At 32.6% G+C, this 7900-nt stretch overlaps 4 non-coding genes across 4 annotated transcripts; 2 read left to right on the top strand and 2 right to left on the bottom strand.

Annotated features, from left to right (window-relative positions):
• TRNAT-UGU (transfer RNA threonine (anticodon UGU)) lies at positions 1-73 on the top strand. Its single transcript has one exon. It is a non-coding gene; the product is annotated as a tRNA-Thr (tRNA).
• Positions 74-462: 389 nt separating this feature from the next.
• TRNAD-GUC (transfer RNA aspartic acid (anticodon GUC)) lies at positions 463-534 on the bottom strand. Its single transcript has one exon. It is a non-coding gene; the product is annotated as a tRNA-Asp (tRNA).
• Positions 535-5824: 5290 nt separating this feature from the next.
• On the top strand, positions 5825-5896 carry TRNAD-GUC (transfer RNA aspartic acid (anticodon GUC)). Its single transcript has one exon. It is a non-coding gene; the product is annotated as a tRNA-Asp (tRNA).
• Positions 5897-6175: 279 nt separating this feature from the next.
• Positions 6176-6248, bottom strand: TRNAT-UGU (transfer RNA threonine (anticodon UGU)). The gene has a single exon. It is a non-coding gene; the product is annotated as a tRNA-Thr (tRNA).
• Positions 6249-7900: the final 1652 nt, after the last annotated feature.

Raw genomic sequence — 7900 nt, forward strand, 5'->3', positions numbered from 1 at the left:
GCCTCCATAGCTCAGGGGTTAGAGCACTGGTCTTGTAAACCAGGGGTCGAGAGTTCAAATCTCTCTGGGGGCAAGCGATATTTATATTTATAGAGAACAGAATTATTACCAAAATAACATATAATTTAGTACAAAGAAAGATAGCTTTTACTAAAATAAAACGTCTTTAAAATTTATATTTTTTTATTTACTGTAATCAAATGTCACGTTCACGAACTGTAGTTAAATTTAAACTTATTTTTTTTGTTAACACGGTTGAAATTTTTTTTAAATAAATTCCTGTGCCCTTATATATGAACAACCAAAATTTTTTTCCATATTCTATTTTATACACAAAAGATCCCTATCTTCTACGTGCTTATATAATTTTCGATTATGAAACCGTATGAAAACGATTTCATTATTTGTATAATAAATTATTCAAGAGTAGCTTACGACATATTTCTTAATGCTAAAAAAGTTCTCCCCGGCGGGGAATCGAACCCCGGTCTCCCGCGTGACAGGCGGGGATACTTACCACTATACTACCGAGGACTTGAAGCTTTTGTTATAATTATATTACATAAATTAAATTGTATGAATAAGCAATATAAATTAACAATAAAAGTATTAAAATGATAAACTCGCTCACCAAATTACTTGATAATAATTAACTGTATACGTACTATAATACAAACATGTTTGAAAGAAATTTTTTTAATCTTATAGATTAACTCGACGCCCGTAGAGTCCGTATGTCCCATATGAAAGAATAACCTATTAATTCCCGCCTTGTTGAAGAAGTAGCCTCGGTCTGGTGACACACGATTAAGCTAAGAAGAACAGCCGCTCTGAAGCCAGCTAGACTTCTACGGAGTAAAGGAGTTGCAGAAGGAGAGGAATAGAGTAAAATTATGATATATCACTCTGCTCCAACCTCCGCAAGTAATCGTAATGGTAATTTTAATTTTTATACTAGTCCTTTTTATCTTTGACATTGATTTTAATTATCATTTTATTTCATATTATTATTTTACAAATTTAATTTTGACTTTATTCTTGATAAAATTATCATTGTAATGTGAATTCACGATTTTTGCAGAAGTTGTGCATGTTTACAATATATAAATGCTGGTTAAGGTTAACAAGGGTAAATAACATTTGTTAATGCGAATAGAATATAAATACTTACGTCGTATTCATGCATTGTAAATATTCAAATTAGCGACATAGCACTGCGAATGCGACGTCTTTGACACTGTGGAGGAAAGTCTTCTTGTACGGCCGAATTATAATGCAGAAACCACACATAAGACAAAAAAGGAAGCCTCGAAGAAGGTTGCAATTTCACCTAATAAAAAGAACTAACATTATATAAATGCGTTATTCTAACTGTCGCTACTAAGTAAAGAAGCAGAGAAATTTTATCTAGCATCAGTTCAACCCCCCTCTTGAAGAAGAATAAAATACACAGCATTACCTCACAAACAGTATTCACGTATCATAATAACAAATTTTAACAAAAATTTGTAGCTATAGCCGTTTATCTCGCATACATTACATGAAGAGTGCATTATTTACTGAATAATAAGGAACTTGATGTGTCCACAACCGCAACGAGCTGTTTCTAATATTGTTTATATTGTATAACTTTTATCATTTTCTGTTATTTAACTAAACTCCATTTATCAACAACTTAATATATAATATTATGATAGTCCAGATCATAAAACGGGCTACTGCACACATCTTGGCAGAGTCACTGCCGTCACACACTCAAAATTGCATGGAATCGTAACCTACAAAAGAATCTCCCCAGGCACCTCCAAAAGTCGTGCCATTCACGACAATAAGATAAATATAATATAAAACAATTCGTAGCTAATGAAGAACAAGCGACGTCTGATCGTGTACTACGGGGGACGACAACTCTCAATTACTATAAATAGAAGCGTTGCTAGAGTTTCTTTCATCAATACTTTTCCCAGCTCTAACGATTTCTGCAGTGGGAGTAAGGTTAGATTTTTTTATACTTTTTTCCCGGTATTATTTTTGGGACATCCTTTATAATTTCTCTCTTCCTCCCCTCTCTAATCCTTCATATTTTCTATCATTCTCCCAGCGTTCACCCACATTACATTCACGTGTCGCCGGCCACAATATGATTGAATTAGCAGTGGTAACTCATAGGTCGCAGGTTCAATCTTAAATAATTCACACTGTACATGAATTATACAGGATTCCAGTGCCCACAAACAAGTTTCTAGAGGATGGGCAGCAGTGTACCATAATACCATACTGCGATCGGCAACCCGCTATTAGGCGCGTGGCGATTATGGTATATCCCCCCACAGATATCTTAGGAGGCCTATTCCTAGCATTAGTTTTTAATACTTTGATACAGAAAATGATATATACATGATAAATGCAAAAAATAAAAATAAGCTCGTAACGCCTACATTTAGCTTTCATAAAGTTAACAAATCCATCATGGGTCTGAGTGTACTCATATATGATAAAGTTCCACAAGATATCTTAGCCCTTCCTTTTCTAAGTTTTGAAACTAAATTTACAAGTATTTTTAAACAAATCTTAGCTTAACATTTAAGAGTTTTCGATTGATGAAAGGCGTGGAACTTGGTTTGTTGACTGATTTACATGGATGATATTTTAATGTACGCATCGAAATTAGTTATATAATAAAATTTTATTTAACAAGAGTAATTATTGAGTTACTTGCCGGCTCTTTTCAGCAAATCAAATCATTCCGAGCCGGTGGTAGCTATAAAGCTAAGTATAAACTTATAACGTTAAAATAATCGACGATACAAAAGTGCAAGTGTATTGCATACTTGAATATAAATATTGGGATTTTTAATCAATTATTTTTCTTGTTTCTGTTTTGTTTATTTTATAAGTAAGTACTTCGTATTTAGTGCAAATTAATGTCTTCTTATCTTCAGATTTTACACCTCTGATGCGTTGAGACTGCCCAATCGATTGAATGCTTCTATGTATACAGCGCTAAAAGACTTTAAGGTCTAGAATCCTAAGTTCGACCCACAAACGGCTCCGTCGACGTTCCTATACTCTGTAAATCCATAAGAATAATAGCTTTATAAATCGTCCCTACAGGAAATACCGTTTATGGTAAAACAACACGGATATCACAATTCAGTAAATCAAGCTGTCACAGTCAATTAAGTGAACTGTATCTCGATAGAAACGTTTGCGGCGGTGAATCAAAGCGGCTTTCTATTCATTTAATTAGGACGTAAGAACGGAATTGCAATACCTCCCTGCAGTTGTATCTTCCTTACCATAAATCTGAAAGACAATATAGAATAAAATTTTATATAAGCGTATACAAATAAAATATATTTACACTATGTATTTTGCTTACTACGCCGATGGGTGTTTTACTGCATCGAACACTGGTCATCAATGGTTTCCTAGTGGTGAACTACTAGAACTAATAGGATAATGAATGAACAGTTTATCTCACTATAAAACGTTTTATTTTTTATTTATGAAAAGTACACCAGAAATACGCGTGTTAAAATAATTACGACAACACATTAAAAACATTTCTATTGCAACTGTTTATATATGTAAAGGTGTACAACATTCACAAAACATTTTAAATTTCTCTATTTAAAAAAGTTATACAACAACAAAAAAATAAAACAAAGCAAGTAGTTCTAATGACTTTATATACTTTAATACATATGTATTACAAAAGAAAACCAAAATAATTTCACTGTCTAACTTTATCAAGCAAACACTTCTTTTTGAAACCTGCACAGCGATGTATAAAAGATATCGACACCAGGCGACTTACTTTTGAGATCATTGCGTATAATTCTTATCTGTCAGCGAATTAAGATCTGTGTTGGTACGAACAGACGGATATTTTGTAAAAACTAGCTATATAAATATTTTTCTTCCAGAGAGTGCGACAATCCATAAAAGGTTGGGTACCCATGTTATAAGGTAATCGACTAAAATACTGTGATCAAAAAGTAGGGTAATATTGTTCATAAAATGTTAATTCTTTATTTATTCTCAAATTCTATTCTAAATCAATTTCATCGGCTTCAAAGCAATCTCCGTCCGATAAAAGGCACTTTTGTCGACGCTTTTTCCAGTCCTTGAAACAGTCCCGATAGTCTTCTCCCGGTATTACCTTCAAGGTCTTCTTCGACTCGGTTTTATCTCCTGAATCGGATCAATACGGCGTTTTAAAAATGACCTTTTGAGTTTTCTGAAGAAGAAGTCGGACGGAGCCAAATCAGGCGAATACTGTGGTTGCAGAACAATATAAGTCGAGTTTTAGATGCCTTTTTTTCCAAAAACTTCAATTTGCCCAAAATTTAAGCGTTTGTCAAAAAGGTCTATATCTCGGAGAAAATTTAACGTTTTGACAAAAAGAAACTTGGCAAAAACTTGGCAAATGTTATAGACAGTACTACCAATCTTGGAAACAATTTACCTGCCTGTCTAATGCCGGGGAGTTTTAAATGTACAATTTCACCCTACTATTTGATCACAGTAGTATACATTAATGTAAAACAATAGTCACCAGAAGCAGCCTAAAACCAAGAAGAGTGTTTTTGGACGTGAATTGAAGCTGCATGGAATCATGAAGACAACCCACAAATGGGCCTTATCGATCAATGAAAATGTTAAAAACATGGTCTATAGATAAAAAAGGCATTTTGAGGCTAATGAGACGTCCCTTTTTATCATTTTCATCATCATTTTAGACATAAGTCGTCCACAGCTGGACAAAGCCCGCCCATAAAACATAAAGATTACTTCCATAGATTTACAATAAGACGGGTTTCTTTTGCCTGTTTTCAGATCTGAGACATTTATTGTCCAAGCAGGCGGTAGACTTACCTTGACGCCAATAAGAGATGTATTCTTTTGTATGTACATTAAAAAAATGTTTAGTTTAAATTTGAACGACATTCTACTTAAAAGAAAAAAGGTTTTATGTAACCCGTCAACGACCATATCGAAGTCCATTGACCATACCGTTAGAAATACGTCTAAATATTACCAAATAAATGTCTGTGGTAGTTGTCACTATCTTTTGTATTGTATAATTATACGGAACCCATTAACTTCAAAGATAACCTTTAGTGCGTGAAGTAGAAAAGTTATTCGTAAATTCCACGCGATGTTGTAACGGCCAGTTATCAATAGAAATATAAAACGTGTTTTCTTAACCGACATTAGACTAGTCCTTTAAATTTCATTGCGGTCTATCGTATAAAATGCAAAATAAATCAACAATAAATCTATTCAAAGTAAGGATTGTCAAATATGTTTCAACATAAACTCTGGAAATCCTAAATAAATTAAGTTCGTTAGTTTTTCATACTTTTTATAATTTTATAAGATTAGTTGATTAAATAAAACTGTCATAAAAGTAATAAAAACCACCACATTTTATTTTTCCATACTAACCGCTATATGGTTTAAAATACTTGTCCCGTTCAACCAAATATTCAAAGTCTAAACACCTAAAATCACGTAGCATAAGGCAATAACAGTTTCAAATGTTTCATTATATTTATTACAATAAAATGTAACACATTGAATTAATACAATTTGACACGATAAATAAATATTTTTGCTATAACAATGCGTCAGGCCAATTTAATTTCGACAGTGAAAAGTCGGAAGACTAGTGACTCATCTTATGAAACAGATAAAATAGATTCCAATACCCGTAATTTCGATTAACGCATAAAATATTTGATTTTTTTTTTTATTTTATTTACTTAATACATATGAGTAAAAGGATATCTACTTAAAATATAAAGTTTATAGCAAGTCCTCGGTAGTATAGTGGTAAGTATCCCCGCCTGTCACGCGGGAGACCGGGGTTCGATTCCCCGCCGGGGAGAAGTTACATTTTTATTTAAAAAATGTTGTCTTTAAAATTCATTACCATAATTATAAAATAGCGGCCATTGTGAAATTGTTAAACCTACAACAGAAACTTATTTGTATAATAAACATATGGAGATGAAGAATTTCGAAACCATAAAAATTATAATTCGAAGCATTTTGTATTTTTACCATTTTTGTTAAATGGCCCCTATTTAAATTTGACTCTACTATTTTTAGAAAATAAAAATCCAATATTTTCATCCAACAAAAAAACTTATCCACGTACGTTTTCTGCCCCCAGAGAGATTTGAACTCTCGACCCCTGGTTTACAAGACCAGTGCTCTAACCCCTGAGCTATGGAGGCGGTGTTACTAGGTGTCCAAATATTGCACCTAATTTTCATAGATGTATTTATATTATATTTTGTAATTATAAATAATAATAAAATTAAGTAAACAAATATATTTCATAATGTATTTAATTTGCACATTCTTATACACGTAACTTCATACCGTATCAAATGTATTATCAGTTTAATATAAACAAACTTGGGTAAAATTCCTATGACTCATAGCGTAAAGACGGAACAAGGACGAATTTACAGAGATGTTAAACTTTACATAATTGTGCTTTATACTATTATCATTTATGTTAATTTCTGCTTACTAAAGGAAACACATTCATATGATTTTACAAGACATACCGACTCTATGTTATGTATCAAACTGTTAAAAACGGCTAGACACTTGCTTTAAAATAGTAGCTAAAATGAGTGATGTATGAAAGCTAGAACGTTAAGACTCTTTAATAATAAATAACTTAGGGTTTATCTACGTTGAACATTGTTTATTCTCAAAGGTAAAAACTGTTTTAAATTTGTGTTTTATTAATTAGCTTTTAATTAATTCAACAATCTTAATACGGGAAGAATATAATATCGTCATCATGATACAAGGCGTTTGACGTCTCTGCTGTACATAGGTCTCCCATTAGATTTCCAATCCAACCAGGTAGAACCAGTCAGCATCCAGCATCTTTCGACGACCTAACAAAGTCGTCTGTCGACCTTAAAGTGACCGTTCTACATTGGGATTGCTGATTCGTGAATTCAAGTCCAGAACGTTAAGAGTTCTAGCGGACATTTATTCTGCTTGCTTTAGTGGCAGAGTGCACCACTGTAACTTATCAATTCTCTGGGCTATTTATTTATTCTAGTGCTTTTATTCGTGTACGGATCTCCTCATCTGATTCCAACATACTCAGGATTTCTTACCGATAGCAAGCCCATGGCTGATTGAACAATTGTGACTGTAATAATTCTTTAACTTTTTTATTTAATTAACCTTCTTTTTTTCATTGATAATAACAACAATTACTGCCTCGCTAAGCAGCGACGTGGAAGCAAGACCAACCAACGTTCCTAAAAATGTGCAGAACCATTGCGGGAAACGTGATAAAAAAACAAGAGTCGAGCTAAAATTAAGATTTTAAATAAAAGTTTAAAAATAGGCAGTTAATTAAATGAGTAAATAAAATAATACATAAAAAAATGTATACCTAGAATAGACCAAAAATTTGATATAGGAGAAGAAAGAACGGTATCGAATAAAAGGAAAAATAAATATGAATGGGAAAGAAAGAAATTAAAGGAATGAATAGGATATCATATGAGGAACGAAAGAAGAGTGCGACAATAAAAATATTATATGAGAAAAATATTAAATAAAAACCAAGTCCCTGTCCCACAATAGATAGGGGTCCCTATAGCGGAGGCCATAAAAAAACAACAATTACTTGAACAACGTCTTAAAGTAAATTTCAATATGACTCAATTGGTTTATTGGACTTGTTTAATGCACTTCCAGCAAATATCAACATTCTTTATCAGCGTTAAAAGCTGTTAACAAATCAATTTATGTTATGGAACTAAGGTTTTGAACAAGATTACCCTACTCATTTAAAATTCATGTTATTCCATCCCAAGCTTAAAGGATATGCAATTATACATCGTTCTGG

The sequence above is a fragment of the Battus philenor genome, unplaced genomic scaffold, assembly GCF_028537555.1.
Source record: "Battus philenor isolate CCGP_79_NKW_IND1 unplaced genomic scaffold, ilBatPhil1.0.hap1 SCAF_26, whole genome shotgun sequence".
Taxonomy (NCBI): Eukaryota; Metazoa; Arthropoda; class Insecta; order Lepidoptera; family Papilionidae; genus Battus; species Battus philenor.